The sequence below is a fragment of the Hippopotamus amphibius genome, chromosome 12, assembly GCF_030028045.1.
Source record: "Hippopotamus amphibius kiboko isolate mHipAmp2 chromosome 12, mHipAmp2.hap2, whole genome shotgun sequence".
Taxonomy (NCBI): Eukaryota; Metazoa; Chordata; class Mammalia; order Artiodactyla; family Hippopotamidae; genus Hippopotamus; species Hippopotamus amphibius.
This window is the reverse complement of record NC_080197.1, coordinates 25,790,543-25,804,568: the sequence shown is the minus strand read 5'-3', so window position 1 is coordinate 25,804,568 and position 14,026 is coordinate 25,790,543.

Below are 14,026 nucleotides of genomic sequence, written 5' to 3'. Positions count from 1 at the left end.
TCAAGGGGTGAGGAAGTACACTCCATCCATGGAGGTGGAGGGGAGGGGATGAGATACTCCTGCTGACAATCTAATCTTCATCTATCAAAACTCCATGGTTTCTCTTCTCAGAATTTTTTACTCATACAGGACCTCAAGCCCTCTTTACAAAGTCTCCTTCATATTTACCCTTCAATCCCAAAGTATTAAAGAACAATTAACCCTCAAATGATGACTATTCACACTATGAACTCTTCTCCCACCTCCCAGAACAGTGCTTTAGAAAAACTTACACTCATTTTTCTCAATTAACTAACATTTCTTCCCAATAATAAAAAAGAAATAAAACATTAATTTCAAGTTTATTTCTCTAAGCTCCCTCCTCTGCCCACCAGGCTAAGGCCTGCTCTTGGATTGACAAATAACCCCAGTGCTTTATGTTCGAGATTTTACATGCACACGAGGCCTTCTGTTTGAGAGGAGATATGAGTTGTGCAATTCCTCATAAAGAATGGATCTATTCTAGTTTTTACGGTTATGTAAGGTTATAAAAGGTAATAAATTAATTCAGAAATGATTCAGGAAAGAGAGAGAATAAGAGTCAGAATAATAGCTAAAGTGTATATTGTCTTTGCTGCATTAGATAGGGAGAGAGAATACACCGAGGGTCTGGGAACTATAAGGAGGTTAAATAATAAGTACCTGACTCAGAGTGTTGTGTTACAACAATATCTTTTCCTCAAAGCTCTTTTCCCCCTTTATCCCTGGGGTGTGAGTGGGGTGTGTGTGTGTGGGGGGGGGGGTGTGTGTGTGTGAAAGAAAAGAAGAATTAAGCAGGGGTATATGTACTCCTAGGAGCCCCCAGAAGGTGTTTCCTATGTGCAGTCATCTCTGTGTGGCTCTTCCTCTCTCCAGCACCTGTCTGCGAACATCAGTTGCCTGGGGGGCCCTTCGAAGGCGCCTCATCTTTTCCGTTGTGGAGGATATCTGTATCAGTTAAAGATTCTTTGCTCGAAGGGATAGAAACCCAACTCTACTTTGAGCACAAAAAGGGGATTCATTGGCTCACATAACCAAACCATGGACCGTACAGAGCGGAGTTGACTCCAGCAATGACTTGATTTCGACACCTGAACGCTGCCAAGCTTTGCTCTCTCTCTCTTCTCTCTGCTGCTCTTTGCTTGTTGGAGTCATTCCTGCCTCTCACAGAAGGGCTTTCTCTACATGGAGGGGAATGTGGCCTCTGGAAACTCCAGAATCATAGCCTTCCAGCTTTAGCAACTCCAGGAGGATAGAGAACATCTCTTCCTTAACTCCAGTGTGAAAAATTTCAGATGTCTCTAACTGGTCTGGTTTGAGTCACCCTGCTCAAGGCTCCATTTCCAGAATAAAGGCGGGGAGCACCAGCATGGCCATTGGGAAACATGAAACCACCTTAATTTGTATGAAGTATAGTGCTCCTTATGAGAACAGTAAAGATGGTTCCAAGCCCTTTCTCCACTTTGCTCCTTAGAAGGCCCATCTGGACAATGGCTGGGGGTGGAGCAATCTGGAAAAACCTCCGACATAGATGTCCTGTGACCCTGCCGTAAAGTAACACACTATTCCAGGAGGCAGCTCCCGCTCACACTTTCTTTGGGGGCCCTCTGGATTTTGTCTCTGTGGGTCGGTGGGTGGGTCAGGTTCAATTTCCCCAGGGTAGCTGGCCTGGGATGTGAAACTGGGCAGCAGTTGCCCACGTCTTTGGAGCAGTGTTGCTGGGAAACATGATCACCCACTGTCCCTGGGCCCCTGGAAAGGCTGGCAACTAGCCAGCTTCGCTGTAACTTTGACTTCATTTAAAGTGTGGGACATTCCAACTTTGACAAGCCTTGGTCTTATGAGCCTTTGGGACTCACAAACCTTGAGTTCTAGAGCTGGCTCTGCCACACCGCTGATCAATTCCCTTCTGTCATCCCCTTGCCTTTTCAAGCTCTCCCCAAGCATATCTGCACTCACCCAGAAGCCTTAGTGAGCAACACAGAATTTTCTGAAGATTAGCCCTCTGTCAAAAGATTGGAGCCTTGGGAACTTCCTTGGTGGCACAGTAGTTAAGAATCTGCCTGCCAATGCAGGGGACACAGGTTCGAGCCCTGGTCTGGGAAGATCCCACATGCCGAGGAGCAGCTAAGCCCGTGCGCCACAGCTACTGAGGCCTGCATGCCTAGGGCCTGTGCTCAGCAACAAGAGAAGCCACCACACTGAGAAGCCTGTCCACCACACTGAGAAGCCTGTGCACCGCAATGAAGAGTAGCCCCTGCTTGCCACAACTAGAGAGAAAGCCTGCGTGCAGCAATGAAGACCCAACATAGCCAAAAAAAAAAAAAAAAAAAAAGATTGGAGCCTTACTGTATATTTACTTATTTTATTTTATTTTATTAATTAATTAATTAGCTGCATTGGATCTTTGTTGCTGTGCACGTACTTTCTCTAGTTGTGGTGAGCGGGGGCTACTCTTCATTGTGGTGCACGGGCTCCTCATTGTAGTGGCTTCTCTTGTTGCAGAGCATGGGCTATAGGTGTGTGGGCTTCAATAGTTGTGGCACATAGGCTCAGTAGTTGTGGCTCACGGGCTCTAGAGCGTAGGCTTAATAGTTGAGGCACAAGGGCTTAGCTGCTCCGCGGCATGTGGAATCTTCCCAGAGCAGGGCTCGAACCCATGTCCCCCCCATTGGCAGGCGGATTCTTAACCACTGTGCCACCTAGGAAGTCCCCTATTCATTTTAAATTAGACTAAAATATTTATGATTAATCCACATTTGAACTAATACTTTTTAATGCACTGATCAAATATCTGTCCTGATAACATGAGATAAAAGAGCTTCTACCATATTTGTTTATGATCTATTATCCCCCAATAAAATATATAATGGATATGACATTTAAAAAATATTAAATGGATGATGTCTTAGGGTTCCCTCAGCTGTAGACCTTGGGTCCAAAGTTTGAGACCAACTAGTTTATTTGGGGGGTGATCCCAGGAAACCCCAATAGCAGAGTGGGGAGTGAGGCAGAGAAGGAAAGGTGGTGAATAAATCATGTGTGATCGTGGTAGTTTACCACTGTGGGCAACTGGAGCCTAATCCCACTGGGGAACTCTGGGAGGCAGTTAAGAATACCCCTCCGTTATTCCATCCGGTCATTTGTTGAAGGGTATTTTTGTGGGCATTGCATCACCAGTACTTCTGCCTTGTCCAGTGCACCAGCCAAGCATGCTCCTGCAGCCAGGTCCTTTGGGTCATAGCTGCAGGAATCATCCTTGGAGCGTTGTTGGAGTGCTGAGGAGATATGGATGGGGCTCTGACAGTTGGCTACAGATGGGTTTTCCTTCCTTTAAACCAAGATATCCTGGGGTTTCCCACCCTATCACTGAATCAGTGGGGAGGGGAGGGTGGTCCACATACAGGTCCATGTGCTGTACCCTGGCCTCTTAGGTGACAGTCCCAGGTAAGCACAAGGATCCATATGTGGATTGGCCAACACCCAGACACCATCTTGAGTAGACGAAAGGGTGGAGGCACAGAAAGATGAACAGTTTACTCAAAAGATACTAAGCACTAACTTGTATGAGATGGTTTTAAACTGGAAGAGACTAAGTTACTGTTAACAATCAGGTTTATGTTTCTCTCTCTCAATAATAGATAGGGGAGGATCAAGAAAACAAACAAACCAATCTGTCACTTATGAAAAATAAAAAACCTGTACTTTTTTTTGCACCTATGAGCTGTAGAGGGTAGATTTCAATCCTCCCACAAATATGATCTCCATGAGGACAGCGCATTTCCCTGCTTTGATTGTTGCCATATTCACAGCTCATAGCACTGTGCCTGGCGTATAAAAGATGCTGAACAAATATTTGTTGAATGAATGTGTGCTCTATATTTCCCTACCAGTGGCCCCTCCCCTTCTGAGATCCAAGCCATTTAATTTCAATTAGTTTATTGCAGTTTCACTCAGAGCTGGGCAGGAGTGCTGGTATTTTCTCTTGGACAATTAAGCACTTTAGTAGGGAGCCAGGGTGTGAGGGGCAGCTCTTTGCACCCCACACAAGTCCGGCTGGACTCGTAGAGAATGGTGAGGCTGTCAGAGCACCGGCTGGTAACTGATGGCCTGCGTGTGTCCCTTCAATTTTATGCCCTCTTAATTAATGTAAGTAATGGCTGAGTTGTCCCTCCCTGATGCTATGTTTCTGTCTCCAAGGCTCATTGTGATGAGGGATGAACAGTGCTGCTCAGACCCCGTAGGTCCCCACAGTCATGGAGTAGAGCTGGATTCCTGGCCCATCACTGCCTTCTTAGTTGGACCACCTTGGGTGAGTTGTGTTCCCTCTCTGAGCCTCAGATACTTCATCTGGATAGGATAGCAGCCTTGAGGGTGGCTCTAGGCTTTTCTCTCTGCAAAGCCTCGCTTCATAGTGAAAACATATGTGACTCTTCAACATGGCAGGCCACACACTTCTTCATCTACAGGGATTCCCTTAATGATGTGGGTCTGGAGTCAGCCAGACTTGGGTTCAAATTCTGGGTTCAGATTCACCACCTCTTTCTGGCTGTATGACTTTAGACGAGTCACTTATCTATGAGCGGCACTCTTGTCTTCTAATTAAACACACACACACACACACACACACACACACACACACACACGCGCGCGTTCCAGACACTGTCCTAAGACAGCAGAGTTCGAATCCTGAATCTAGTGCTTGCTAAGTTATATGACCTTGCAAGTCACTTAACCTCTCTGACTCTGTTTCCTCATCTTTCAAGTGGGAATAAAAGTGTTTTCCTCCAGGGCTGCTATAAGAAATAAGTGAGTTAATATATGTGAAGCACTTAGAACTGTGCCAGCAGCACAGTGAGCAAGGATAAATGTTTGCTGTTATTAGCTACCCATCTTATTGAAATTTTACAACCCATTCTAGGAAGAAATCTGACTTTCCCCACTTCTAAGCTGAGGGTGATAACACCCACAGCATAACCACCCATGGCTATGATTATGAAAGGTAACATAGGCAAAATAACAATAGCTAATATTTATTGAGTATTACAGTGAATCAGATATTATACTGTGTGAGTCAGAAATGTGCTTGGCAGCAAGTAGGATAGTGAAAAGTAACAGTGGCACACATATTTTATGGAGATTCATTTATCTCACATAAGATGTCTGGAGGAATCCAGGCTCTTTCCATCTTTCTGTTTCAACATTCTTATCAAGTCTATTTCTGTCCCCAAGATTTCAAGATGGCTGCTGTGACTCTGTCCATCACATCTGTGTCCCAGGCAGAACACAGGGGAAGTGCAAAAGGCTGAAGATTGTCAATTAAATCTGTCTCTCTGAAAAAACTTTTCTAGTAAGTAACATCAAGCAACTTCCACTTGCATATCATTGGCCAGAACTCTGTCATCTGGGTTGTTTGTGCAACCCTACCTGCTAGGAAGCCTAGGAAACCAAGCCAGCCTTCATGGCAAGGGAGGTTGTAAAGAATTTGGGGGTAGTTGATTCACAATATCTGCCACATATACATTTTCTTATTTAATCCCCACCAAAGCCTTGAGAAACTGGAGACATTATGATTTCTGTTTTACAGATGAGTAAACAGAGGCCAGGAGAGGGACAAGCCCAAGGCTACACAGCTCACAAGTGGCAGAGCCAGGATTCAAAGCTAGGTGTGTGTGACTGGAGGGTCTGGGCTCTTCACCGCTAGGTGAGGCTACAAAGAGTCTATCATAATGCCTGGCACAGAGTAGGGGCTCAAGAGGTGTTACTTCCCTTCCACTCTTGGCCCTCTATGAGGCCTTGTCGACTTTAGGCATTTGAGGCTGAGCCCCTGCACCCCTTTCCCTACAGTCAGAAGGGTCAGAGGGCTGGAGTCCACGGAGAGAAAGATGGTGGTAACACCCAAGGTTTCCCTGTTACTCAGGCTCTGTGACCTGGGTGGGATAGAAGGAGCTGCTCTGTGTGTGTAGGGCAGAGGGGGATAGGTAGGAATCCTTCTTTGATGCCAGTGTAAACTCTGGAAGGACATTTTGAAATTATTCAGTCAAAAGGTTTCAAAACAGCAGCCTGAAGGCTAAATAGATTTTTTTTTTTTGCCCTACACAACATTAAAAAAAATTCAATGGAATTCATAACATTTTAATGTTGAAAACTTTGCTTCATAATCTGTATTTCCTGTCTCTCTAAGGAAAACATAATCAGGTAATCTGGTCATGCTGGGCCCAGATTCCACATGGAACACCGCTGGAGCTGGGTAGCTACAACATCCCTTAGATGGGCATGTTCTCACCTACCACCACAGCCCCCACCCGCCTGCTTCCCTTGTCTGTTATCTCCCAGTTCCTGCGAACTTCTCAGTTTGTTTCTCCCTCACTGAACCATTGGAAAGACTAAGGCTCAGAGAGGGAAGTGGAAGCAGTTTGAGTTGTCTAAGCTCAAACAGCCAAGCAATGGACAACTTCAAACTGGGCCACTGTGACTGCCAGGCCAATGCTCCTTCTACATGACACCTCCTTCTGCTGCTGTTCCGAAGTTCATTCCTGTGCAGTGGGAAATGCAGTAGAAGGAGCTGATTCAAAAGTGGATGAGGGACTTCCCTGACGGTGCAGTGGTTAAGAATCTGCCTGCCAATGCAGGGGACGTGAGTTCGATCCCTGGTCCGGGAAGAGCCCACGTGTCAGGGAGCAACGAAGCCCATGCGCCACAACTACTAAGCTTGCGTTCTAGAGCCCACGTACCACAGCTACTGAAGCCTGTGCACCTAGAGCCCATGCTCTGCAACAAGGGAAGCCACCTCAATGAGAAGTCTGCACACGGCAACGAAGAGTAGCGCCTGCTAGTGGCAACTAGAGGAAGCCCATGTGCAGCAACAAAGACCCAAGGCAGCTGAAAATAAAAGAATGGCAACAAAACAAAAACATCTGACCAAAAACTCTTAAAAGAATATGGAGAAGTAAAAGAATTTGGAGAAGCAGATGCAGAACATGAAGGAGAATGTGGTGGACAACTGCAAAAATGCATCTGGGAGGCCAGGACGAAAGCAAGGCGGATTTAAAAGTCTCAAGAAGTGTATGTGATTCTTCTCAATATTGGGGGTGGGGAGGGGGTGGGGAGGGGGTGAAAGGCCTTGTGTATCTGTCATTTCCTGGGCACCCAATCCTTTCTGAATAAGATGCTCTAAAGATGGTTTTTCTCATTAGAACAAACGCCACAGATGCAAAGCTTTCCTTGTTTGTATTGTATTTCTTCTAATGTGCTTCTGCTTGAGCAAGCGAGCCCTTAATGTCAATTTCCATTAATGCCGCTGCATCTAATCTTGGTGTTGCTTCTCATGGATGCAATGGGGGGGGTGGGGGGGTGGCGTGGAGCGAAGGTCACTGGGAAGTGGGGGGAGGTGTCCCCTCTTGTTAGGAGACTGTAAGGCTCTGGTGAGGGAGGCATTGGGAGGGAAGGTGTGGAATGATTTGCTCCCTGTTTAATGAAGGCCATACTTTAAAGATGCCAGCCTGTCTATTGTTTGGTAAAAAACTAATTTTGAGACCCAGTAGTAAGGTAGAGAGGAGAGACAAGTCATTGAGGGCTGAGCCGGTGAGAAATGAGACACACACAACCTTGCATTGACCTATGAGTGCTTCCCCCATAACCTAGAGCTGCCAGGAGCAGGTGATCCAAGCCTGTTATCTACTATCATGAGGGTTCCCTCATTCTGCCACATGCCCTTCCTTCCCTCCCAGCTAAGATGCCTCAAAACTGATGGCTTCATACCGGTGTGAGTGTGAACTGAGTTCAGCACGGCAGTGAGATGGAGCAGTTGGGGGTAGGGGAAGCAGAGCATGGTTCAGGGAGAGGCAGAGACAGTCACAGTCTGCCAACTCTTCTTCCTTCTCTTTCTTCCTTCCTAACAAAGGGATTTCCTTAGTTCCCTCCCAAAGGGAATTTGTTTGGAATAGAGAAGATATGGATTCATGTTTTCCGAGAGACCAGCCTCAGGAACGATTCTCTTCCCTTTGAGAAGCCAGAGCTCTTGTTTTTCATCTTCTTCATCATCAATAACAATCATTAGAAGACATTACCATTTCTTTTTGGTGTCTCAATGATTCTAATCCAAATATGGTATTTTTGTAGTTCCATGTGTTCTAGTGCATAATCACAGTGCTAGAAAACACATGGAAGAGAGTTAATAAATAGTATTAAGATTTTTTTTCCTGGTATTTACTAAAAGAAAAAACCCAAAAACCAAAAAACAAACAAACAAAAAAAGAAGACAATATAATTTCTTGAGGAACTTCTACGTGTCAGGGGACACTATACACATTACTTCTAGTCTTTCTAGCAACTGTCAAGGTAAATATAACTTACGCTCATTGTATAGAGATGCAAGTTGGAGCTTAGCTTCAGGAGCTTGTCCAGTAAGAGACAGGTTTGGGGTTGGAACTGAGTCTTGATCATTCGATTTCTGGCTCTGATGTCACCAATGACTGAACACTTAGGAGGTCCAGGCTCCCTAGACATGCCAACAAGTGCATCCAAAATGAGAAATGTCTTCTATTCATGTTTCAGACACCCATATGGGCAAGGATTAAACACAGAGTTTAACCTGCCCTGGAGTAGAGGTCAGGGTGAGAGGGCTCTAGCCCTAGTTTTGCAACTCTCCTGCTTTCAGTGTACGTTGACGTGCCAGTTCCCCTCTCTAGGCCTGTTGCCCTATCTGTAAAATGAGCAAGTTGGACTAAATGTCTCCAAAGTTCAGTTCAGTCCAATCTAACCTGAGAACACTTATGGAGGCTTCTTGTTTGACTGTGCTACAAGGCTACAAAAGTGGAGAAGACAGGCCTCCATCCTATAGTTGAGCTGGATGCATGCTTTAACAGTTATAAACAAAGGGCAACAAAACATTTCATTTATACTTAGCTAATGGCAAGTGTATGTGGCAAGGGAGATAGGACAGGCTCCTTGGAGGAGAGAAACTCTCCTTCCCCTTCTCTGAGCATATGGTTCCAACGGGCACTGCCGTCTCCTTATTCACCCCACCTCCCTATTCACAATGATTGGTTAAAGAGTAGGCACCTGGCTCAAGGTAGGGCAGTCATAGTACCTGGCCTGCACCCATGGATAACTGGTCTAGGGATGAGCACCTACTCACACTGGACCAATCCAACTCCTTCCCTTAATGAAGGCTTAAAATTCTGTCAAGAGAGGAAGCAGAAAGCCTCGGTCTCGCTAGTGGAGCAGCTGAGAGTTGTGAGTGCTGAGAGCTGCTGCAGCCAAGTGTCCAGGCTCGAGGAGAAAAGCTGACACACAGAGAATAAAAGACAAGGACTGAGGAAAAAAAGTCGTAGCAACATCCAGGTCCTTGATCCCATCATTTCTCTTCTCTGAGCCTGGTTGTCCAGCCTTCCCATCAGTCCTGGGAGCTCCCTGATACGCCCTTGGAAAATTCCTTCCCAGTCTCTGTTAGCCTGAGTTTTTTTTTTTTTTTTCCCTCTAATTTGCAACTGAGAACCCTGGCTGTGTCCTGGGGTTCTGGGGCAATGCTAGTGGGGCTACTTCTCACCCTAGTCAGGGAGGGGCCAAAAGAGGGTTCTCAAGCAAGTGGGCAGGAAGGAGGGTGTGTCATTTCGGTTGGGAAGTGCATTAGTCTGGGAAGCAGGAATCCCTCTCTGTCATTGAACCTTAGGCAAATCTCTGTAGCTTTCTGAGCCTCAGTTTCCTTATCTGTGAAATGGGACCTGGAATAGAATGGTGATTCTCAAAGCCATGTTCTGTAACATCCTGTGGAGGGAGCACTGTTTAAGGAAGGTGGTTTATGGCTGAGGTGGGGAAGTCTAGTAGACAGGACTCTGGGTTCCCCTCCCTCACTTCAAACAAAGCTACTCCCCTCCCTCATCTGTTTATGCATTGCCTTTCTGTGAAAGGTTTGGCTTAAAAGAGGTCTCTGTAGCTTAACAGATTTAAAAACCCCTGGATGAGATGTCTTTGGGGCCATTTCCTGTTCTAATAGTTCATGAGTTTATGGGTTATAGGAGAAAGAATGACTTTCACACTGATGATAAAACCATTCTGAGTGTTTTGCTCTATGTCAGGCGCTCAATGCTAAGCGCTCTACATACAATCTATCTTATTTTAAAAAGTCCTTAAGACTTCCCTGGTGGTCCAGTGGTTAAGATTTCGCTCTCCCAATGCGGGGAGCCCAGGTTTGATCCCATATGCCACAACTAAAGATCCTACACTCTGCAACAAAGATCCCACGTGCCTCAACTAAGACCCAGCACAGCCAAATGAATACATAAATAAATAAAATATTTTAAAAATAAATAAAAAATTAAAAAACCCTACGGCAACCCTATGATGTGGGGAATTAATTATCCCCATTTTGCAAATAAGAACCTGGGACTTATTGGTGCAGTCACTATGGAAAATAGTCTGGAGGTTCCTCAAAAAACTAAAAATAGAGTTGTCATACGATCCAGAAATCCCACTCCTGGACATATACGCAGAAAAAACTGTAGTTTGAAAAGATACTCGTACTCCTGTGTTCATAGCAGCACTATTTACAATAGCCAAGACATGGAAACCAACTAAATGTCCATCGACAGATGAATGGATAAAGAAGATGTGAGATATACATACATATATATATATGGAATACTGCTTACCCATAAAAAAGAATGAAATAATGCCATTTGCAGCAACATGGATGAACCTAGAGATTATCATACTAAGTGAAGTAAGTCAGACAGAGAAAGACAAACACTATACGATATCACTTATATGTAGAATCTAAAATATGACATAAATGAACATATCAGAAACAGAAACAGACTCACAGATATAAGAACAGGCTTGCGGTTGCCAAGAGGGGTGGGGGAGGGGAAAATTGGGAGTTTGGGACTAGCAGATGCAAACTATTATATATAGGATGGATAAAGAAGGTCCTACTATATAGCACAGGGAAATATATTCAATATTCTGTGATAAACCATAATGGAAAAGAATATGAAAAACTATAAATATATAGAACTGAATCACTTTGCTGTACAGCAGAAATTATCGCAACATTGTATTTTTTTTTTTTTTTTATTTTAGGCACACAGGCTTAGTTGTTCAGTGGCATGTGGGATCTTCCTGGAGCTGGGATCAAACCCGTGACCTCTGCATTGTCAGGTGGATTCTTAACCACTGCACCACCTAGGAAGCCCAAACTCAATATTGTAAATCAACTATACTTCAATGAAATACATTTAAAAAATCAAATCAGGGAAAAAATAAAAGAACCTGGGACTTGAAAGCTGAAGCAATTTGCTCGAGAGCACACAGTGTTGTTAAGCAGTGAACAGGAGTTTGGATCCAAGCTGATTAGAAGGCATGAACTGGCAGCCCACAGGCCAAACTCAACCTTAAGATGTGTGTCTTCTGGCCAGCACAGTGCTTTTTTTCTTTTTAAAATTTGAATTAGTCTCCAGCATTTAAAAATCAGAAGATTTTGTATAAAAATTTGAATTTAGAGCTTATTTTTCTTCTCAGACCTGGCAGCTGCCCACACTGGGAGCCCACACTCCCACACGAGCAGTAGGTGCCTTCTTTAGAAGGAGCATGAACTGCTGCCTTCTACAGACCCCATGACTCCCTGTTACCTTACACCTGACCCACTTTGCTCACTTATGGTACTTGCCTGGCTCTGTAGATATCTGATTTTGCAACCCCTGTTCTAATGACAAGCCTGTGTCTTTAATGACTTCTTTCTTCTTACATCCCTCCTTTTCCATCTGCTCCTTCTTCAGGGCCTGCTGATTCTCCCCATCACCTCTCTGTTGTCTGCTTCCTCCTCTTTATTTGCCTGCTTTCCTCATCTCCCTTTTTCTTTGCCTCTGTTGAAGATGCCTTTTGGGTCCCTCTACTCTTCCCTCCCTTGAATCCATCTTCCTAATCCTAATCCAGGTAGCTCTACAAACATCATTGTTAAATCTCTGAAAAAGGACTTGCCCATTCAGGGTGAACTCAGAGGGCAGAATTAATTCCAGTGGTGGAGAGAGGAGGTCACTGATAGAATGTGTTGGGGCTCAAATGGTCCTGGGTTCAAATCTTTGTTCCTTCACCTACCATCTGTGAGACATTGGCCTGTTACATTTCCTCATCCATGAAATGGGGACAAAAACAGAACCTAGAGTTGAACCAGATTGCTTTTAAAGGCTCTTCCAACCTTGACACCTTATCATTTTAGAGCAACTTCTGCTCAGAACCTTTCAATGATTCCCACCATCTACGAAGTTGAGTGAAGAAACCAGTTCCTCCAGATACTAGTTCTACCCTACCTTTTATATCTCATCTTTCTCAACTCAACTCATACGTTGCACTGAAGAAAGCCCTAGCTCTTACATTCCTGCCTTCATATTTGCTATTCCCTCTGTTTGGAATACCCTCCAGCATTCTGTAAACAAATACCTCATAAAAATGTGAGGCATTAATACCTCTACCTGTTGAACCCTACTCATCTGTTGTTAGGAAATCTGCTTTTGTTGTAAATTACAAAAAAAAAAAAAAAAAAAATCCCAACTCAAAACACTCAAGCTCTAAAGAAAAGTCCAGAGGTGGGTCAAGCTTCCGGTATGGCTTTATCAGGTCTCTGGCTCATTTTTTCTTCAATATTTTCTCAGTCCTACCCTCCTTTATGTGATGGTTTTGTTTTCTAGCTGGCTTCCCTCATGGTGGCTGTGACAGTTAATTTTATGTCTTAACTTGATGGGCTAAGGTACGCCCAGATAGTTGGCAAAACATTTCTGGGTGTGTCTGTGAGGGTGTTTCTGGAAGAGATTAGCATTTGAATTGGTAGACTAAGTAAAGAAGGGCAATGTGGGTGGGCATCATCCAATCTGGTGAAGCCTGAATAGAACAAAAAGATGAAAGGGTGAATTCACTCCTTTGCTTGAGCTGAGACATCTATTTTCTCTTGCCCAGCACACTGGACATTGGTGCTCCTGGTTCTCGGGCTTTTTGGACTTGGACTGAATTACCTGCTTTCCTGGTTCTCTAGGTTGCAGATGGCACATCATGGGACTTCTCAAGCCCGCGTAACTGTGAGCCAATTCCTGTAATAAATCTCTTCTATATATCTAAATATATCCTACTGGTTCCGTTTCTTTAGAGAACCCTGACTAATATGGTGGCTAAGGAGAAAGTCTGCCACAACCCTAGACACTAGGCCCTATACCACACTGCTCAGAAGGCAAAAGGATGTCTCATCCTCATTCTTTGCCTTTATTGGACCAATAACGGTAGATCTTTAATAATGAGAAGGTAGGACAGTGTAGTGATTCAACATGAAGGCTCTAAAATTGGACTCCATCACCTATTAACTGTGTGACCTTGGGAAAGTTAACCTCTGTGCCAGAATTTCTGTACAACAGGGATTATAATAGTACCTACCTCATAGGGCTGTTGTGGGAATAAGCTTGAAAATCGCTTAGCAGACTGCCTGGCAACTAGTAAATGCTCCATGTTAGCGAGCGTTGCCAGCATATTTCCTCGGAAACATCTCCCTTTATACTCTAATCTTCAGGGATTATTCTGGACGATGCAGAGTATTCCTAGCCTTTCTCTGTTGAATTCATAGCCATTCATTCAACAAATATTAAATGAGGACCTACTGTTTCAGGTACTGAGGAATGAGCAAAACTGACAAGATCCTATCTTTGTGGAGATCACACTGTAGAGGAAGGTAGGGATGGGAGAGAAACAACAAATGTGCAATAGTTCAGGTGCTGATAAGTGATACAGAGAAAAATTCAACAAGAAAGGGTGTGAGGAAGCACAGAGGAGTGGAGTGTTGCTATTTTATATGTAGGTCACTTTCTCAGGCATCTCTGAGGAAGTGACATTTGAGCAGAGACGTGAAGGAGGACTGAGCCATGCCAGTATCTGGGTGGAGAGCATTTGAGGCAGACACAAGAGCAAGTGCAAAAGCCCTAAGGTTAGTAGCATGCTTGGCATGTCAGAAGAACAGGAAGGAGGCCAG